Genomic DNA, 16,413 nt, shown 5'->3' with positions numbered 1-16,413 from the left:
ACCATACTAGCCAATGATGACATGAAAGATGAAATACTTGATCCTTATCCTCGGGGAACGTTAAGGGACACAGGCAATATAAAAGATTCCCAGGGTGCTATGGAAACACGGAGAAAAGGTATCCAACCTTGTCTGGGAGGATCAAGGAAGATATCCTCGCACACAATTATAGAAATGAGCCCTGAAGGACGAGTCTGTGTTAGGCAAATAAGTGGCTGAGAAGGGGAGTGTGAAAGGACTGCCAGATAGAGGCAACAACCTGTGCAAAGATACAGAGGCAAGAGTGAATATGGCACACTGGGAGAATTCTAAGTGCTATGCTGCGGCTAGAAGGCAGAGCTTATGTGCATGTGAGTTGGTGGGAGTTAGGAGGCTGACCACAAGATGGGTACATGGACTGGCTGTGCTCAATACAGGTGCTCTACAGTAAGGTAAAATTATAATTCTTATTAATTTTAGCTCATATTTTAAATTTTTCTTCTTAAAATATAGTTTAAATTAGACCTAATATTAGTACAATAATACAAGTATATAAATTATAAATAGATAAATAAAATTACATTGGGGATGTGTCCAAAATCGTTTTTCTGGTATGGGCATGGGTTTAGTGAAGTTTGGAGACAACGCTCTAGGTGCAGGGAAAGCATGAGGGATTTCAGGAGGGAAGTATGTCAACTCACGCGAAACCGTGGCAGCAGGGTGGAGGATGACGGATGGCAGAGAGCACAGAAGCAGTCCAGAGGCAGGAGTCTAAGCAAGCAAGGATGAGAACTGAAACTCAGCACGTGGCAGTGGGAGTGGGGATAAGATGACATATTAGAGCAATATTTGGAAGTACAATAGGGCTTGGGAAATTAGCACGTTTTGGAATGCAAACTAAAAAAGAACAGAAATAACAGAAACAGAAAGAAGAAAATAGAACCTTTTGAAGCAACGACAATCAAAAGTCAAGAGCAGAATAAATTAGTTCAGCACCCTTACAGGACACATATCCTTGTATAGGCCACCGTTTATAATATTAGTGTAGTGGAAGAATACATTTTAGGTTCTAAATTTCCAACCCACATGGGTATAACATATAAACGTGTTATTGAAGATCTCCAACTTAGAAGTAAAACACATAATCATATTCTGATGGAAAGAAACATTTGAAATGTAATGAGTTACAATGGAAGTGGTTTGAAGTTCTGAATTCATTTCAGCTGGTAAACACCATCCAACATTGTAACAGATAGTGACATAATTATAAGGGTACTTAGTCTCTAAGCCCTTAAGAGAACCCCCATCTGGACACAATGTAAAGGTACGGATATTGTCTAGAGGGAGGGACACATTGTAGGAGTGAAAGTATTATATTTTATTTATTATATTTTATTTATAAGTATTATATTATATTTTATTCTCAAACTCTCACCACAAGTTAATTTGGAACATTGTGATACAATGCTTTGTAAATAATAGCTACACTTTTCTCCCTGTTTTACACTTATATATGGTATGTTACCTTATTTTTCAGCCAACTTACCTAGCAAATAATATTTCTTTATTATATATATATAATAAAAATCTAAAAATGTTTCCAAGCCCTACACGTGAATACTCTTTTTGCCCTCTGTGCTCTAGCCATAAGATTCCAGTCTCAACTCTGAAACATCTTCCCTCTACTACTCTTCTCCCTGTCACATTTGTTACATTTGCTTTGGGTATTCTTATTTTTCATGTTTCAGCTTAGATCAAATTTTATCAAGAAGGCATTTACCATGCCACTTAAAGTTGAAATACTTTTCCTATATGCTCCCATGTACTTCCCTTTTGGTAACATTTATTTGACTTTAATTATTTTTTAGTACCTGCCTCCCCACCGGACTGTAAATATGTGGGCAAGGACACTGCCTGGCACATACTTGGCACTCAATAAATATCCATCGAATTAAACTGGGCGTAATAGAACAAACATATAAATCAGACTAGAATCTCTACCTTCAATTCAGACATGTGAGACATATAACTTGCCCTACAAGGTGGCCTGTGGCCCCAGCTACTCAGGAGGAGGCTGAGGCGGGAGGATCACTTGAATGCAGGAGTTCAAGTTCAGCCTGGGCAACACAGCCAGACCCCATTTCAAAAAAAAAAAAATTTGATTTCTACAGTTTAACTTGTTTTCCATTTCTTTTTTTTAAATAGAGATAGGGTCTGGCTCTTGCTCAGGCTAGTCTAGAACTCCTGAGCTCAAACGATCCGCCCACCTTGGCCTCCCAGAGTGCTAGAATTACAGGCGTGAGCCACCACCCCCAGCCCCTTGCTTTCTATTTCAAGGCATTATTTTAGGAAGCTGGCAGAAATTTTGTCTTGGCATCTTGCTGTCTTTCCCTTGTTTTCCTCTCATGATTACATGAAGCCAAGGTACTTATGGAAATGAAACTTTCATCCTCAATGTCATGGTCCTCTCAGTCACTTGAGATACTCATTCCCCATTTGGCCATTTGAATTAGTTCAAGCAGGTGTCTCTGGAGGCTTTCTTGTTCCTATTGCACTACTCCTTCAAGCCAGGGTTTCTCTCCTCTACTTCTCTGTTCCTCCATCTGTAGGACTCATGCTGCTGAGTCTTGCAACAGGGCCCAGGGAACTCCCACTGGGCTGTCTAAGCCCCCATCCGCGTGGACACAGCACACAGCTGCTTTCTTTGTGTCTCTCTGCCTCCCTGGAAGTAAGAACGTAAGACTCACGCACCCACCTGGGCTTGTGTTCCCTGGAGCTCAGGAGGGACGGCTTCTTTCCAGAGCCTGGCCATGCCTCTCCTCTGGGACTCCAACCTCCTCAACCTTGAGAATTCTTGTTTGCAAAGAGTGTAGAGAACTATGGAAGAGGAAGACCTGTATTTTCTGATGACATCTTCCAACCCTTTCATCAATTCATTAGTTCTCCACTTTTAAAACTCAAAAACCAGGAAAAGACTCCCTCTAACCATTTTTTTTCTGTTTTTTATACCCAAATGCCTTCCCTGAGTGCAAACAGATCACTCTAGCTGCTGTTTAAATACAGAAAAAGGATCATCAAGAAGCAAAAGGACACTCTGGGAGGCTGAGGCAGGCGGATTGTTCGAGGTCAGGAGTTCGAAACCAGCCTGAGCAAGAGCGAGACCCGCCTCTACTATAAATAGAAAGAAATTAATTTGGCCAACTAATATATATAGAAAAATAAATTAGCCGGGCATGGTGGCACATGCCTGTAGTCCCAGCTACTCGGGAGGCTGAGGCAGAAGGATTGCTTGAGCCCAAGAATTTGAGGTTGCTGTGAGCTAGGCTGATGCCACAGCACTCACTCTAGCCTGGGCAACAAAGCAAGACTCTGTCTCAAAAAAAAAAAAAGAAAAAAGAAATAAAGAAAAAGAAAAAAAGAAAAAAAAAGGAAAAAAAGAAAAAAAGAAGCAAAAGGAAAATGTCGACAAAAAGACGAGATTGTTTGGAAGGAAAGTGATAAATATGGCAAAATCAGTATTCTGCTTAATGTTCATAAGACAAATTTTGACTACCGAAAGAAATATTGGTGGTGGGTTACAAAAGAGGGATTTAGGATTATTTGCATGTAGTTAATGTGAGAATGTGGTAAAGTGCAATTACTGTGCTGTTTTATAGACCATCCCCTGGCATTTTCTCAGAGAGAACTACAACTGGGGAAGTCCCTGAGTGGCCCCAGGCGCCGGACACATGATTCACAGCAAGGCTGTGAGGTGGTCACCGTGATTCCATTTAAAAAATGAGGAAACTGAAGAAGTGTTAAATAATTTACTTCAGACCACAGAGCTATGGGGTGGCTCGGCAAGGATTTAAAGCCAGATATGTAAGTGGAAAATGCATGCATTTCCATGATCTTTCACTGACTCTCGTAGAGTTTTACATTCCTGGTTTGGTCCAATGCAGTATTTTGTTATTATTTCTCACTTTATTTTGTAAGTTTTTTAATTTTTCAAAATGTATCCTCTTATTTTTTCAAAATTAAGATCCTTTGGCATTCTTGAAGGAGACTCATAGGGTATAGCATTAGTCTTCCAGAGCTGCCTTAACAAAGTACTACTATCTGGGTGGCTCAAAAGAATAGAAATGTATTCTCTCACAGTTTTGTAAACTATAAGTTCAAAATCAAGCTGTTGGCAAAGCCATGCTCCTTCTGAAACTTATAAAGGAGAATCTCTCTTCTTCCTAGCTTGAGTGGTTTGCTGTCCCATGGCTTACAGCCACTGCATATCAGTCTGCCCCAGTCAGCACATGGCTTTCTCCCTTCGTGTGTCTCTGTGTCTCTGTGTCTCTTCTCCTCTTCTCAAAAGGACACCAGTTATATTGTATTAAGGCCTCACTCTACTCCAGTATGACTTCATCTTAACTAATTACATCTGCAGAGACCCTATTTCCAAATAAGGTCACATTTTGAGGTACTGGGGGTTATGATGTCTGTGTATCTTTTGTAGGGAGGGGACACAATTCAACCCATAACACCTGTGTTCTAAGTATTATTTTTTTCTTTTTGTTGAGACAGGATCTCTCTCTGTCCCCATCGTTAGAGTACAGTGGCATCATCGTAGCTCACTGCAACCTCAAACCTTTGGGCTCAAGCGATCCTCCTGCTTTAGCCTCCCAAGTAGCTGGGACTACAGACACAGGCCACCATGCCTAGCTAATTTTTTCTATTTTTAGTAGAGATGGGTCTCTTTCTTGCTCAGACTGGTCTCAAACTCCTGAGCTCAAGCAATCTTCCTGCCTCAGCCTCTGAGAGTGCTAGGATTACAGGTGTGAGCCACCGCTATGGCCTCTAAATACTTTAAGATTGAATTGTCACAATTAAAACAGTCACTATTTTATATACAGTGAGCTAATACCTATTGATTAACATCCTATAAAGTAAGAAGACAAAATATATTTTATGTACCTCAAATTTTTCATCATTAGCCACACACATTTGGATTAGTATTTTTTTCTTTGAGACAGAGTCTCACTGTGTTGCTTGGGCTAGAGTGCCGTGGCGTCAGCCTAGCTCACAGAAACCTGAAACTCCTGGGCTCAAGTGATCCTCCTGCCTCAGCCTCCTGAGTAGCTGGGACTACAGGTATGTGCCACCATGCCCGGCTAATTTTTTCTATATATTTTTAGTTGCCCAGCTAATTTTTTTCTATTTTTAGTAGACAGGGTCTCACTCTTGCTCAGGCTGGTCTTGAACTCCTGAGCTCAGACAATCCTCCCGCCTTGGCCTCCCAGAATGCTAGGAGTACAGGTGTGAGCCACCACGCCTGGATTGTATTAGTATTTTTTAAACCTAAGTGGTGAGCAGTATATAAATATTCAAAATATTTAAAGATTAGTTTATAATATATACTATTGATGCAACATATTTGTAAACCTCTTAATAGTTTGGCAAAGTATTTTTGGATGTGATTTCTCAAAACAACCCTAATATATTTTTCTCCCTTTTGAAACTTAAGATACTAGAACTGAGAATGTCAAATACTTGGTCAAGACCCACTTTCTGAAAAGGCAGACTTGGGACATAAACCCAGATTTTTTTAGTAAAATTCTGGAGCTCTTGTCAAACATCTTCACACATGTTAATACTTAATGTTGATGGTGACAATAGCTAATACCATTTACTGAATGCTTACGCAGTGCCAGGAACAGTGTCAAGCATTGTATGTATTCACAACTCATTCTGTCTAAGAACTCTAAGAGGCAGGTGTAAAATTAAAGCACAGAGATGGTGGAATTAGTCCAACATAACACAGCTAGTAAATACTGAAGTCAGGGCACAAAATCAGGGGGTCCTACCCCCGAGGCTGTCCTTTTAATCACTTACATGTGGCCTCCGTGACCTTGTGAAGCCTTCCTGGACAGTCTCTATTCCAGAGTCTGTGTCACTGTTGTCCTTTTTACACCACTACTACCCAACGTGAGAGTGTTTACTGGCACATTACAAACCTGTGTATTAATATGGCATGTCACTACCCAAGTGACAAGTTAGGTACTATCTCCAAATGTCAGTTGTCTCATGTATACAGTGAAGATATACTTGCAGTGAGGACTAAGATAACATGTGTAAAGGACCTAACACACATCAGCTGTATGTATTATAGGCCCATTAGTCATTTTTATGAGTCAGATTGATATAATCATTTATTGTTTGTAAAGTACTGTGGATGTTTTGAAGCAAGAATGGTTAGTTTTGACTGGTAAGATCAGAGAAGGCATTATAGGAAAAGTTTAACAGCTGGGCCTTGAAAAACAGAAAAATGTTAACAGGTGTGGGAGGACAGTCTAGGCAGAGAAGCCTGCATTTATAAAGAGAGCAATCTGCAAGCTGCCCTTGTCTGAAGGAACAATTGGGATCACAATATCAAGCACTTCCTTACAGAATTTTGGGAACTGTGGCCCTCAAATTAATTGATTATTTCACCAGTGTTGCTAAGTAGTTAAAAAAATGCTCTTTCTAGGCCGGGCCCAGTGGCTCACGCCTGTAAACCTAGCTCTCTGGGAGGGCGAGGCAGGTGGATTGCTCGAGGTCAGGAGTTCGATACCAGCCTGAGCAAGAGCGAGACCCCGTCTCTACTATAAATAGAAAGAAATTAATTGGCAACTAATATATATAGAGAAAAAATTAGCTGGGCATGGTGGCACATGCCTGTAGTCCCAGCTACTTGGGAGGCTGAGACAGAAGGATCGCTTGAGCCTAGGAGTTTGAGGTTGCTGTGAGCTAGGCTGACGCCATGGCACTCACTCTAGCCTGGGCAACAAAGTGAGACTCTGGCTCAAAAAAAAAAAAATGCCCTTTCTGTAGCCATCTACAGTTTGCAATTCTCTATTCATGTGTGTGGACCACAGCCAGTTACCCATATATCACTTTTCCTTTTTACCAATGCACTGTCACTCTTGTAGTGGCAGAAATAGCTGCAGTCACTGCATTGGTCCCTCTGGCCCTTTGTATCTTAAGCCTGAGGCACCCCATAGATCCTTTTCCTCTAAGGACCATCACGCCCATGGCCCATGAGCCACCCTGGCCACAAGGGAGAGGTGAGCACTCTGGTTTGAAGCTGGAGGGCAGGGCTGCTTATTTCTGTACCCACTCAGCAGGGCCAAAGTCGGTGGTAACTCAACTCCCATGGGCTGTGCCTTGGTGACCCTGGGACAGACCTCTCTTGTCTGGTACCCCATTCACTATTGGGGGTGTGGGCTGAGGCAGAGTAAGAGGAATGGGCCTTCTGTGCTAGAGTGCTCCTAAGGTGGCCTGGGGAGAATGAACATTTCTTCACAAATCCTCAGTTCCTGGGTTCTTGCCATTCTCTTCCCCCCCACACCACCCCTGTGGAGCTCCTGCTTCCCTGCTCCTTCTCACCATGCCCCACCTTCGGCATCTTTCCTCTTCACCGCCCATATAAATGCCATCGACTCTTCAAGGCGGCTTTCTAAGATCTATTGACCTCTTAAAATTCTTATGGCACTTAGCATATGAACTTTACTATTCTGGAAAGCGCAGAGGACCTTCCAAAAATTTTGCCTATAATTTGTTCAGAAAACTGGCCCAAACATCTGAAAATCTGTGTGCTAGTTGTAGTTCTATCACTCTGAATGGTGCAGTCTTTTGCAAATGGGTTGTATACCACCTGTCCTGCCTCAGAGGACTGAGATTATGCTTGTTTAAGAATGTATGCAAAAAGCACTCCTAAAAACTGTCAGTCGCTATCCGAGTGAGCCATGAACATGGCATGTTTTATCTTTACAACCAGACAAGTTCTTTTGAGGAAGAGGATCATCTCATGTCTTTTTTGCCTCCTCCTGCCCCCTACAAAATGCCTCAAAATGTGCTAGGGTCACAGAAGACATTCAGTATTTGTTAATTAATAAGAAAAATATTAATTCTTGCCACACGTTCTAACAGGAAAAAAAAAAAAGAAAAAAAAAGAAGGGAGAAAAAAAAGAAAAATATTATTTTTACTAAAAGAGAAGTCTTTCGGTCAATTTTAGGAACTTTACACTCAATTTCGTTAAACAATATTTAATTAACATACTCAAGGTTTTAAAAATTCAGCAATTTTTCTCATTTTTTGAATGACATTTATAAGCATGGTCTTCTGATACTCTTTTACAATTGAAATCTAATTTCATTGTTTATGCTAGATTTATCAGAAATATCAATATATTTCCTTTGAAGTTTCCAATTAAAAAATACTTTTGAAAAATACAACTGGAATTCTTTGGTATTTTCACCTTAAATTAGTTAAAAAATATATTTGATGTGTATGTGAAATTCAGGAAAGCACAAATGTCATTTAATAACATGTTTTGAGCTTATGGTGGATTTAGTAGACAAAAGTGTTGCAATTTTAAAACATTTAAGTTAAATTCGATTTTCTCATAGGCTAGGAGGTTACAATTAACTTTATATGACCCAACTACCACTTTTAACCTGCAAATATTTAACCAAATATATAATATAATATCTACTCATTGCTTTCTAATATATTTAACTCGCTCAGAGAACAACAGTACATACAAAATTTTATTTAATAATTCGGGGTCATAGTCTGTATCAATAGGAAGGAACACTTAGCTATCACTTACAATGTGCTAATCACTGTGCTTGTGACTTTAAACACAGTCGATCCTCATTACTTGCAGATTCTGTATTTGCAAATACGCCTGTGTGAAAATCTATTTGTAAGTTCCAAATCAACACTCTGGTGCTTTCATGGTTACAGACATATGCATGCAAAGAACAGCAAAGAGAATGAAATTGCATTGCTGGAGAAGGCACAAATTAGTTTCCAGCTGAACTTAAGCCAAGTGATGCTCTTTCTTCTCGTTTGAGCTCTCAGACTATAAACAAGTTTGCTTTTTGTGGTCTTAGTGCCACATTTTTCACATTTTTGTTGGTGATTTCATTGTTCAAAATGACTCCCAAGTGTTGTGCTGAAGTGCTATCTAGTGTTCCTAAGTGCAAGAGGCTCTCATGTGCCCTATGGAGAAAACAAGGGTGTTAGACAAGCCTTGTTCAGGCAGGGGCTACAGTGCTGTTAGCCACGAGTTCAATATTAATGAATCAATGATTTATATTAAATAAGATGTCTTTAAACGGAGACACAAATAAAACAAGATTATGTTTAAGGTAACTGGTCTGTTACTGAAAACGTTGTGGCCAGAGGCTAGCAGGAACCTAACCCTGCATTACACCTGGGAGCAATGGCTCCATATGCCCTGATTCGATGTAGGACCTAACTATTGTGAATAATGAGAATCAACTCTACATTTGCTTTTATAAGCTAATTCTTCTTTTAAATTTTTTATCATGAAAAATTTCAAATAGATACGTAGAGAGAAGAGTAAAATGAATCCCCAGGGACCTCTCACCCAGCCTCAACAATCACCAACTCACAGCCAATTTGCTCTTTAACCCCACAATTCCTTCTCCTGCTGGGATTTTTTTCTTCTTCTTTTTTTTTCCTGAGACAGTATCTCACTCTGTCACCCAGGCTAGAGTGCAGTGGTGGTACCATAGCTCACTGCAACCTTGTTCTTGTTGAGGCCAGTCTGGAACTCCTAGCCTCAAGTGATCCTCCCGCCTCAGCCTCCCAGGGTGTTAGGTTTACAAAAATAGATTCACAGGTAACTATAAAAAAAGATATTCATTGAGCCAAAAAGAAAAAAACCTTCACTCTTTGATAGAGAGGAGACTCAGTCTCCCAATCAAAAGACCTAATCAAGGCAACATGAATCCAGTAGAATCTGTCTCTCCCTCTCTCTCCTTTTCTGTTTTTGCAGTTTATTCAAAAGGTAAACAAAAATCTTTTACTATCTCTTATTAGTAATACACACAAATCTTGTTGAAAAGAGAAAACCAAATTCTGCCTTCGTATCAGTATATTATCAATGCTAAAACTAATTTTAAGAAAGTCTTACAAACAAATCCATTCAATCTCAACCAGCTTTGACCAAATAACATTTACATAAATCTTTTATAACTTATCAATTTTTTCTTTTCTCAACTTTTTAGATCCATTAAGTTTTATCTATATCATTTAAAACTTTTCTGAAATAACATTTAAATAATCACTAAACTGACAAAGTTACTTTTCTTTTAGCAAAACCCACATACATCCTCATGTCTTTTTTATAAGCTTTTTCACCAAAAACATCCTACATTTCATTATACACTTTGTATATAGAAGTGTTTCTCATTTATCTAGTAGGTTTAATTACATATATTAATTATAATATTAAATCTTAGTAACCTTTATTTCCAGTGAAAATCCTAGGAAATAAATAATTTTGAACTGTTTTACCATTTCATAATTTTCTAAAAAGATGTTTCCTCAATTTTTTTGTTTATTAACACATCTAAATATATTTAGCTTCTCTATACCATGTAAAAATAAGATGCCAGGTCAGGGGTGGTGGCTCATGCCTGTAATCCTAGCACTCTGGGAGGCTGAGGTGGGAGGATCATTGGAGATCAGGAGTTTGAGACCAGCCTGAGCAAGCGCGAGATCCTGTCTCTACTAAAAAAGTAGAAAGAAATTAGCTGGACAACTAAAAATATATAGAAAAAATTAGCCAGGCATGGTAGCACATGCCTGTAGTCCCAGCTACTCAGGAAGCTGAGGCAGGAGGATCGCTTGAGCCCCAAGAGTTTGAGGTTGCAGTGAGCTAGGCTGATGCCACTGCACTCTAGCCCGGGTGACAGAGTGAGACTCTGTCTCAAAAAAAAAAAAAAAAAAAAAATAGTCCTCTAGCTATCCAGAGTCACAGGGTGTTTTAGTTCCCTTTGGAAACTAAAGGATAACATCTTAATATATGTTCTTGAATTGTTTTTCAGAAACCCCCACCAGATAGAAAATACAAATAAGGAGAAACTAAGGACTGAACCCCCAACACCATTCATTGCTCTAAATTTCTTCCTGAGGTGCTGGAGAAAGTCACACCCACTTTAACATTTCTTTCTGTTAATCAGAGTCTCTGAATCCACCTATGACCTGTAAGCCCTTTTTTCTAGGTATCCTTCATTTTTGGGCCAAATCAATATATAAGCTCCATGTACTGATGTACAATTTGCCTAAACTTCCATTTTCCTGAAATGTATCCCTGCCTTTAAAAACTGTTACTTGTAAGCTTTCAAGGAGTTCATGTCTTAAGTGCTAGCTGCCTGTTCTCCTTGCATGGTACCATGCAGTAAAATTTTTCTTTCTTCCGCTGCAACTCTTGGCATCAGTGGCTGGTTTTGCTGCACCAGGGGAGTGGAGTTTGGTTTAATAACTATTGGTGACTCAGACGGGGAAAAAAATTCCCGAGTGAGTGTCTCACCTGTGGTACGTTGGCACCTGGTCATAGTTACCCTTGGACCCCACCCAGCAGCTGCCTGTGCCATTTTTCTCAGGGGCAAATCTGTGCATTCAGCTGATGGCCAAGTGTCACTGGCCCGTGGTGCTTTCATCTTGTAGCATCAGAAACAGACACTTGGCTTGGAAGACATCTTAGGTAAAAGGCAGATTCACGTACTAAGATATCATCCCTTTGCATGCTTGGTTCTGCTTTGGCAGGATGCTTGGATCTGCCTCAGCAGAGCATCTGGTTTGGTGGGGGATACCCCCTAAAGAGCCGAAGGGACTATGACCTTGAAAAGCCACATTTGATTTACTTGAAATTTTGTTTTTGGTTTTGAGATTCTGATTTGAGAGGCCTTGTGAGTCTGTCTTTGTCTGGTCACCTCTGTGTGAGGAACCTTGAAAGAATCACTAATGGATACTCAGTGAGCCTGACTCTGTGGGTAACTGTTTTGGTTGTTTTGTCTGTTTTGCCAGGTTAAAATTTGGATACTGGGCAGAGTAACTGGCATTGGTGCCCTTGTTATGTGTGTCGTGTAATTTTGTCTTGGCCAATATGGGAAATGCTAATTCAATTCCTCCTTGTAGCCCATTGGGGTGTATTGGAAAGCAGAATTGGACAGCTTTTGCCTATGAACTCATAAAAAGAAAGAGAATGGTTTTCTTTTATAATCAGTGAGCAGAGTGATCAAAGCTCTGTTCTTCTGGAAGCTACAGTGGAGGGAATCCAGCAACCTAACAAGCCAGCAAAAGGGTAAGAATTCCCTACCAATGAGGCTCCTGGCCTTTCTGTGTGGAATTTGGTTGAGCAGATGGTAAAAATCATTGTTTGTCCTTCTGCAAGGTTTTGATTAATAAGAATAAAGGATTTGCATGAGAAGTCTGGGGGTATAGAGACTCTGGTGTACTTTTGGTACTTTGTGATATGAATATTCATATTATTTCCTTTCATCCTGGAAATAGTCTTTTCCTTTGTCTTTGTCTTTCCACATTCTGTCATAAAGAGGGGTACTGGTTGAGGTTTTCACCCTTCTTGTCTTAGGTCCTTGAAAGCTTGACTTTGACTAAGTGGGAGCTCTCTATTGGTTTCTGCCATCTAGAGGAGCATGATTCTAGGGTCACATCAAGTGACCAGTCTAAAAATGGCTTGGGGGAGGTGCTTAAAAAATAATTAAAAAAAAGAAATGGCTGGGAACCTGAGATTTTTTTTTGTTCCAAATGTGTCAAGCCCTTGAGAGTGTTTGTCATAAGAGTTCCATTCATAAGGGGCTTTTGTCATTTCAACTGTTGTTGTCTGGTCAATGCTGTGGCAAAAGGAGTCTTTTGCTATCTTTTAGCTGATTTCTGGGAGTGTGCAGGCAGCTTTGAGATTGCTTCTTCTCTGAAGGGGGCTATTAGATTGGGTCACTATTGGAATTGAGTACACCACTGGAAATTCTAATTGTCCATGTGTCAGATTATAGTCTGAAATGTCTGTTTTTAGTGCACTCGTGGCTGAAGAGTGACCAGACACACCAAAGTAAGGCAAGCATGAAAATGAGGTTTATTGAGGAGAGAAAGATAGGATTATAGGGCAAGAGGAAGATATGGGTTTACAGAGCATGATACATATGCCACAGATGACGACCGAACCTACTGTTGCAGCAAAGAGAGAGCAAAAGGAAGGGCACACAAAAAAATGACTTCGTTATGGTTTGAGTATTTTTTTATAGTGCTTAGATTGTGACCTCCCTAGTGGCTCAGACATCACCATGGAACCACTTTCATTGGACAGTTGGGAGTTGCATTACTACGCAGTTGCATTACTACGCAAGTTGTTCTAGGTCAATTGAGGACTGAACTCTGACCTTTTTCTTTTGCCCAAATTCCTTTCTAAGAGGCCTGGTGAGTCAGCCTAGAAAGGATGAAATCCCACTAAACAGGTTTTGTTTACTCAATATAATGTGGTTTACTTCCCAACCTCATTCTGGTATAGCATAACATGAGATAGAAGACCCCCTTATTTTAACTCAAGCAACCTAAGGGACCCCTATCTTAGCTCAAGCATTCCTTTCCACTCACTCCAGGTCTTTAGACAAAGCTTAACTCTTTCGGCCAACTGTCAATTAAAGAATCCCTAAAACCCACCTATGACTGGTAAGTCCCCCACCCCACTTTCAGATACCCCGACTTTTCAGGCCAAACCAATATACGCCTTCCATGTACTGATTTATGACTTTATGTGTAATTTCTGTCTCCCTAAAATGTATAAAACCAAACTGTAATCCAACCGTAGCACAACCACTTGCTCAAGGCTTCTTGAGTGTGGCTCTGGGCCATGGTCACACATATTCAACTCAGAATAATATTCGAGAGTTTGGATTTATTTGTCCACATAAGTAGAGAGTTTTATTTGGTCCAAGTGTAAGGACTGCAACCCAGGAGCATAGATTCAGATTGCCCAGATTATACAGTTGGACTAGCAGCAGTTACAAGTAGATTTTTAAAAGAAAAGAAGAGGCAGTTCCTGATTTGTTTACCAAAAATTTATATTCAAATTGCATAAGCTATTGATTGGCCATCAGTATCATTCTTTGCATTAAATATCATAAATTCCAGGAACATGAAGATAATGGGTGAAGTGGCTAGTCAGAACAAAGTGACTTTAAACAATTGCCCTGGGCATGGGTATGTGGGTGGTGGCGTCCCATACTCATGTCTCTCTGGGCCTACATACCTCATATATCTCACATTTCTCTGAGCTACTTTTCTTTTCTTTCTTTCTCTCTCTCTCTTTCCTTCCTTCCTTCTTTCTCTCTCCTTCCTTCCTTCCTTCCTTCCTTCCTTCCTTCCTTCCTTCCTTCCTTCCTTCCTTCCTTCCTTCCTTCCTTCCTTCCTTCCTCCCCTCCCCTCCTCTCCCCCTCCCTCCCTCCTTTCTTCTTCCTTTCCTCTCCTCTCCTCTCCTCTCCTCTCCTCTCCTCTCCTCTCCTCTCCTCTCCTCTCCTCTCCTCTCCCCTCCCCTCCCCTCCCCTCCCCTCCCCTCCCCTCCCCTCCCCTCCCCTCCCCTCTCCTCTCCTCTCCTTTCCTTTCCTTTTCTTTTCTTTCGAGACAGAGTCTCACTCACTTTGTTGCCTGGGCTAGAGTGCTGCGGCATCAGCCTAGCTCACAGAAACTTCTAACTCCTGGGCTCAAGCGATCCTCCTGCCTCAGCCTCCTAAGTAGCTGGGACTACAGGCATGCACCACCATGCCTGGCTAATTTTTTTCTATATATTTTTGCTTGGTCAATTAATTTCTTTCTATTTTTTAACAGAGATGGGGTCTTGCTCTTGCTCAGGCTGGTTTTGAACTCCTGACCTTAAGTGATCCTCCCACCTCAGTCTCCCAGAGTGCTAAGATTACAGGCGTGAGCCACCGCGCCCAGCCTGAGCTGTTTTTTTTTTAACATGACCACCCAGAATATATTTTTCAACTTTCATTCAACTAAGTATTTTTAGAAAACTATGTTTTAGTTAGTAGGAGGTAGGCAGAAGTGGGAAATACAATTTCTACAACATGTCCTTAAAGGACAGAGATGTGCTTTCTTCACCTTGTTTTTTGCTAGTGGAAATGTGATTACGGTGACTAGAAGCTGAGCAGCCATCCTGGACCACAAGTAGAAATGTCATAACAAGGATGGTAGAGCAATAAGCCAGAAGCTTGGATATCTGACACTAGAGCTTCCCAGGCCTGGGACTGACTACATTCAGATTGCTTTTGTAAAAGAGAAAAACGGACTTCTATCTTCAACTCCTGTTATCGTGGACTTGATGCCACGTGTAGCTGAATTTAATTTGAACGGATACAAGTAGTCATACAGAAGTTACAGTTGTGCAGAATGGAACTTCACTGCACGAAAGCACGAGGTTGGCTGAGGGGCAAATAAGGGCATAAATCCAGTCTGCCCTCTGCTTTCCAAGCTTTGCACTGTGCTGTGTTCACCAGGAAGCTGGCTCTGTAGAAATTTGCAATTTTGCCTACAATCTAGATTCTAGAACAGCATTTCCCAAAATATCCTCTGCATACTCCTGGAGGCACTGGATATGGTTTTAAGCAGTTCTCAGATGTACTTCAAAAATTTGTTAACATTAAATTAAATAGGTTTATATCTGAGGGTAGTTAACATTCCATTCAGCAACTTCAGACCTTGTTGTCAGGAAGAAAGGCCATAGGAAAGGAGGAGTTTGTAGAGCAGGAATGAAAGAGAACAGAAACTCAATCAGAGCATTATATTGATGACACGAAAAATGTTGCACACTGGGATGCAGACTCTTGCCGGCTCCCTATCGCTCTGCATCTCCACCGGCCAGCTCAGTGAGTGGCTGGTTGGAGGGCCCCAGTGAGCTGGAATGCCCCTGGGTCTGCCTGCGCTGCCTGCTCCTGTCAACCAGCTAGGCTGCTTGCATAATCCTGATTGAGTAATTTTTTTTTTTTTTTGAGACAGAGTCTCGCTTTGTTGCCCAGGCTAGAGTGAGTGCCGTGGCGTCAACCTAGCTCACAGCAACCTCAAACTCCTGGGCTCGAGTGATCCTTCTGCCTCAGCCTCCCGGGTAGCTGGGACTACAGGCATGCGCCACCATGCCCGGCTAATTTTTTATATATATATATCAGTTGGCCAATTAATTTCTCTCTATTTATAGTAGAGACGGGGTCTCGCTCTTGCTCAGGCTGGTTTTGAACTCCTGACCTTGAGCAATCCGCCCGCCTCGGCCTCCCAAGAGCTAGGATTACAGGCGTGAGCCACAGCGCCCGGCCTCTGATTGAGTAATTTTTGAATCCCTACAGTTGCTGATTGGATGTTAAAGCTTGTTCCTGATTGGATGCTTTTTGGAGTCATACCAAGGGTATAAAAGCAGGAGGAGAACAAGGAAGGGGGTCAGAAGATCAGAAGACCCAAAGAGAGCTGTAACACTTGCTGGGGTGAACCTGCAGAAAGAATATAAAGACTGTTCTCCGACTCTTTCTGTGCCGCTCAGTTCTTTCTCTGGTCAAGAGCTGTAACACTGACTGTACACTTGCCGTAAGTTTAACAGTATTGTA

Source organism: Microcebus murinus, chromosome 7 (assembly GCF_040939455.1).
Source record: "Microcebus murinus isolate Inina chromosome 7, M.murinus_Inina_mat1.0, whole genome shotgun sequence".
Taxonomy (NCBI): Eukaryota; Metazoa; Chordata; class Mammalia; order Primates; family Cheirogaleidae; genus Microcebus; species Microcebus murinus.
Note: the sequence above shows the minus strand (reverse complement) of the source record.